The sequence below is a fragment of the Sus scrofa genome, chromosome 9 (genome assembly GCF_000003025.6).
Source record: "Sus scrofa isolate TJ Tabasco breed Duroc chromosome 9, Sscrofa11.1, whole genome shotgun sequence".
NCBI classification, from domain to species: Eukaryota; Metazoa; Chordata; class Mammalia; order Artiodactyla; family Suidae; genus Sus; species Sus scrofa.
In genome coordinates this window covers 5884484-5890113 of record NC_010451.4, presented here as the reverse complement: position 1 = coordinate 5890113, position 5630 = coordinate 5884484, and the positions used below count along the sequence as shown (strand labels likewise).

The following is a 5630-nucleotide window of genomic DNA, read 5'->3' as shown; positions in this document are numbered from 1 at the left end:
TAAATAAATAAATGTAACCCAAGAAGTTCCCATTTTGGGGTAGTGGAAATGAATCTGACTAGGAACCATGTGGTTGCAGATTTGATCCCTGGCCTTGCTTGGTGGGTTAAGGGTCTGGCATTGTTGTGAGCTGTGTTGTGGGTTGCAGACATAGCTTGGATCTGGTGTTGCTGTGGCTGTGGCTCCGATTCGATCCCTAGCCTGGGAACCTCCATATGCGGCAGTTGCGGACCTAATAAAAAAAAAAAATAAATAAATAAATAAAATGTAACCCCAAAGCTTAGGTTTGGCCACTGTGAATTTGGGACTGGGCACCCGCACAACACATTGCGTGTGACTGACACAATTCTTGACCTGGGTGATGTTGGCCTTATAATTCATTAATCCATTTGTTTTGTTTTTGTGTGTGTGTGTGTCTGTATGTGCTGATGATAACAAGTTTAAAAAAATCCAAGAAAGAAGAGATAATTTCTTTCCAGTCCAAGAGGTAACAGTCTAAGTATATGTCAGTAGTTTCATTTGCAATTACTTTATTTCTTTTCTCTTCTTTCCCAAGTCCAATGTACCCTGAGGTTGATTCTTGGTTATATATTCACCTTCTTCCTGTTGCTTCTGTTTTCATTTCACTTGAAATCCACTGGGCAAGGATTTTCTGCAACCAACGTCTGTCCCTGGAGCCCTGGTGTAAGTGCTTCCCTCAGGGACTGTAATGACAGAGGATAAAATGCCCCCATCCTGCCACACAACAGGCTGACTTCATCTCCAGTGTAGTGTCTGTCCCTGGAGGCTCAGTCTAAGGCTGGTGAGGGCATTAAACACCTGCCAATGGGGGTGGTTCCAAGACTAGGGTCATGACTGGGCAGGTGCTGTTTCCCAGACAGGCCAGAAGAAACAGACTCATGGAAGCTCTTGATGTAAGTACATGAAGAATGGTCATGACCAGAGGCCCAGATCTCTGGTTTGAGCAGATGTGGTGGGTGAGGTCTGGGAAGGCAGGTGCATACTTGGTCTGTCTGATGTTACTGCAGGTTAGTAAATAAAGGGACACCATCCTTACAATTACAGGTGCCTTAGTAATTCACTTGGACATGAGAAAGGAGAGACATTCACCTAGAAATTGCAGGTGTGTCTTGGGAGATAGGAGAGCAGCCTTGAGATCTTGATGGGGCTCCCAAAGCAGAGAGGGAAAGAGGAGCCCTCCAGGCCTTCTTGGGCAGATGTATGAAGATGGTATAGGAACGGAGGCCTTTGGAAGGAGATTTCTGGGATGAACAGGTATTGGCCCAAAGTCGCTCTATCAGGAGACCAAAGGGGCAAACACCCCTGAGGTCAGTGGTTTGGTCTTTGGCCAAAAAAGGAAACAGACATCACTCCCTTCTCCTCCTTTTCTCCTCTGTATATTGATAACCATCGATTTGTCGGAGAAAACGTATACCAGTGTCTTTTAGTTTGGTTAGTTGAAACCACGTACCTTTTAATTAGAGTGTCCCTCCTTGAGGGCAGAGAACATATCTTATTCACCACTGTAGGTGTCTTCTTCTTTGCATGGTCAAGGAAGGTGGAGAGTGTGAGATGGGCTAAAGGCTGCTGGTGACTTCACAAAGAGCATCCCCAGAAAATCTGTGTTTTCATCTCAGCCGGTGACCATGAGGTGACGTCTCTGGTGGTGCCCGCAGGTATGCTTTCCTTTAACCGCACTGGGGTCAGCCACACCGTCTTCTACTTGCTGGGCATCCCTGGCCTTGAGGACCAGCACCTGTGGATTTCCATCCCCTTCTTCATTTCCTACGTCACCGCCCTGCTTGGGAACAGCCTGCTCATCTTCCTCATTCTCACGAGGCGCAGCCTCCATGAACCCATGTTCCTATTCCTGTGCATGCTGGCCGGGGCCGACGTGGTGTCCACCTGCACAGTCCCTCAGGCCCTGGCCATCTTCTGGTTCCGTGCTGGGGAGATCTCCCTGGATCGCTGCATCTCTCAGTTCTTCATCATACACTGCATCTTCATCTCTGAGTCAGGCCTCTTGCTGGTGATGGCGTTTGACCGCTACTTGCCATATGCTACCCTCTGAGATACACCACTATTCTGACACACACGCTGATTGGGAAGATCGGTGTTACCATCTTTCTGAGAAGTTATTGTACTATTTTCCCCATCGTATTTCTTTTGAAAAGGCTGACATTCTGCCGAAATAATGTCCTTCCACATACCTATTGTGAACACATCGGCTTGGCCAAATATGCCTGTAATGACATTCGAGTGAACATCTGGTATGGACTCTTTGTCATAGTGTCAACGGTGGTCTTAGACGTCCTGTTAATTTTTGTGTCCTACATGCTGATTCTCCGTGCTGTCTTCCACATGCCTTCCCAAGATGCTCGTCACAAAGCTCTCAACACATGTGGCTCCCATGTCTGCATCATCATCCTCTTTTATGGGCCTGCCATCTTCACCACCCTGACTCAGCGGTTTGGACGCCACATCCCAGCTCATATCCACATCTTGTTGGCCAATGTCTGCGTGCTGGTTCCCCCGATGCTGAATCCCATCATTTATGGGATCAAGACCAAGGCAATTCGAGAGCAGGTGGCTCACCTATTTTTCCCGAAGCAGAAATGACTTTGCAGGAGGCACAGGTTTCTGAGCATCCAGCCCTCTGTGGTGTGGATGATAGATGTCGCGTTGCAATGCACATTGTAAACTAACTACTAGAAACAGCTCAGCGAGTTTGGTTTCCGGACGAGGGTCCAGGGTAATAAATCTTATTGACTTTCTGTCTTCCTGCCCTGGCTCATGGTGTTTTAATTTGCAGGCTCAGCCAGAGACCCTAAGAGTGTGGAGGAGGATTTTTCCTGTCCTCTGGATTCCACTGTAGTGACGAGGAACTTAACCTGATGTTCTCAGGTGACTGTTTGAGAGTGTTAAGAGCTAGATGTCAGGATGTGATTTAGGATTTAGAAAGTGAATGATCCTGGTGTTGACTGTTAGGATTTTGGTACGTGGTCTCAGACTGCAATGAACTGGATTCAACTTTTGGATGCTGGCAGTGTTACCAGAGTGTCCAGCATTAAAGCCAATATGGTGATCAGTTCCCACTGGCACACTTTCCAGTGCAGGGAATTTCAATGTGTGAGTTTTATTATAGCGTTTATTCAAAGTATTTGTTAAAAAGAGCATATGTGAGATTTGAATTCGTTAGGCTTCCAAAATCTCACTTTTAATCAATTATTTCACAAATGTTTATTGGATGAATCTAAGGCCTGGACATTGTGCTAGGCACTAGGTAACACTGCAAGCTAAAGCACCTGCAGTACCCACCCTCGAGATGTTTTAGTCTAATGAGGAAGATAAGAATCAGCATTTCACTCGCATGTATGCACTTCCATGCGTGCTTTAGATTTTCCTAGGAAATGTTTGGGTTTGGGAGGGAGCCTGGAGTTTCTTGATGGAAGTGAGTTTCATCTGCAATCAGATAGCTGCAGAGACCATTGAGAATGTGTTTGTTGATAAGGTTGAATCAGGGAACTCTGAAGGGAGTGAACACAGCCCGTGAATAGACACTGAGGCTAGATAAAGCCTGGTACCTTCAAAGAATGCAGTGATCCCTAATGTGCCTTTCTGACAGGTAGGATGAGAACTCTTTCCATTTTTCTCCAAACGAGGGGAGACCTGGCCATTTGTAAGCAAGAGCCCTTCCTGATGATTTGTGTGTTTTGGGAGTGGTCTTCCTTTCTCTGTCTGCTCTGAGACCTATGTTGCATGGGGCAAAGCAGCAACAGAGGCTTGAGGGCCTGTCAGGCAGGTGAGGTTATGGAGTGGAAGGCCTTTCCTTTGAGAGATTTAATCTGGAAGCACATCAAACTGAACTTGAGCCTGAACTGTCCTGGTGTTGGCTCTGTTTTGTGTAACGTCTCTGGCTTTAGTGTTGCAAGCGTGGTTGTCAGTGTAGCTGCTTTGGCATCCTCTGGAAGCCTGTTGGGAATGTCCCGTCTTGGATCCCTTTGGTTTAATGAATCAGACATTGCCTGTCAGGAAGATTCTCAGGTTATGTGAATACAGTTGAATTGAGTGACACTCCTTAAGGTGATAGATTCTTGACTTTTGTTGCATGTTAAGTCCACCTGCTTCTTTGAGGAGCTCTTGATATCTAGTCCCACCATCAGAGACCTAGATGTAATTTTTTCCTGAATCAAATGAGATGCAGATATAATATTTCCCTGAATCGAATGAGTTTTTAAAGCTCTCCAGCCACTTGTGATGTGCAGTGATATACCTAAGAAATAAAGATGGGACCTTGTATTTTCAGAAACATCTGCCTTTCATAAGGTGGTTTTGTCAGGCTTTTGTGGGCATGCAAATCACCTGGAGGGCTTTTGATAACACAGATTTGGGCTCCATCCTCCAATGTTTGTGAGTCAGTTGGTCTGGTGTCCCTAGTTTCATTTTTCTCAACTTACTACTTTATGCTGGTTTGGGGATCTCACTTGGAGAAGCAGTGTTTCAGAGTGTATAATGATTTAGGGAAGTTTGCAATTAACAATCAGCTTCCACAAGAGAAGCATGAGAAATAGTCTGTTGTTTCATAGATTTTTTTTCCCACTGCACTGTTATGAAGTCATATGTTTATCTATCCTTTTGTTTGTTATTCCCTTTGTAGTTTCCTCATCTATGACATTCACTTGAAATTAAGATACACATGAAAATGAATATAATTTTATATATTTTCCATTTTTGTGTGCAAATGCTCAGAAATGGCTCTCTGTAAAGTAGATGTATGTAGAAGCTTGCCTCAACTCCTCAATGTTCCTGAGAGTCATGACTTTAAGAATATTTGTCAAGACAAAAACTCTGCAGGAGGCTGCAAATAAGCAACGAATTTATTTGCTGTCTTAACTGCAATTCTGGAGATGCAATTTCAGGGTGCTTCAAACAACTGTTATGGGGAAGTAAAAAAGTCTGGAGCTGGAGTTCTGGCCATGGCTATGTGGCTAATGAGTCCGACTAGGAACCATGAGATTGTGGGTTGGATCTCTGGCCTTGCTTAGTGGGTTAAGGATCCAGCATTGCTGTGAGTTATGGTGTATGTTGCAGATGTGGGTTGGATCCCACATTGCTGTGGCTTTGGCGTAGGCCGGTGCCTACAGCTCCAATTATACCCCTAGCCTGGGATCCTCCATGTGCAGCAGGAGCGGCCCTTGAAAAGGCAAAAGGACCAAAAAAAAAAAATTCTGGAGCTTATAGATACAAGAAGCCATGAGGTTACCAGTTGCCTGGATAGAACTGTGGGGCCCCAGATGGGGGCCCAAAAATATTTGTCCTTAAGGCCTCAGAAGATATGTGAAGGTTTGTTCTGATCAGTACATGGGCTGATGCAAGTTACTTCTAGGGCAAGGGTCCGATATACCTTTTGAGTATCTGGCAGATATTGTGGATGACTTCATCAGGTCCACAGGTCAGGTTCCATCCAGTCCGAGACAAGTTTAAGTCACACTCCCTCAATGGCGTCCTGGTTCCATCTTGGAATAGTCTCTTCCCAATCTTCCTGAGAAGATTGTGGTTCTATTTGCAAATGTGAAATGCATAAGGTGCTGTGGTGTTGGAAGTCTCACATCCGATCAGCAGGGATGGAG

At 45.3% G+C, this 5630-nt stretch overlaps 1 pseudogene; it reads left to right on the top strand.

Moving 5' to 3' along the window:
- On the top strand, positions 334-3018 carry LOC100518981 (annotated as a pseudogene).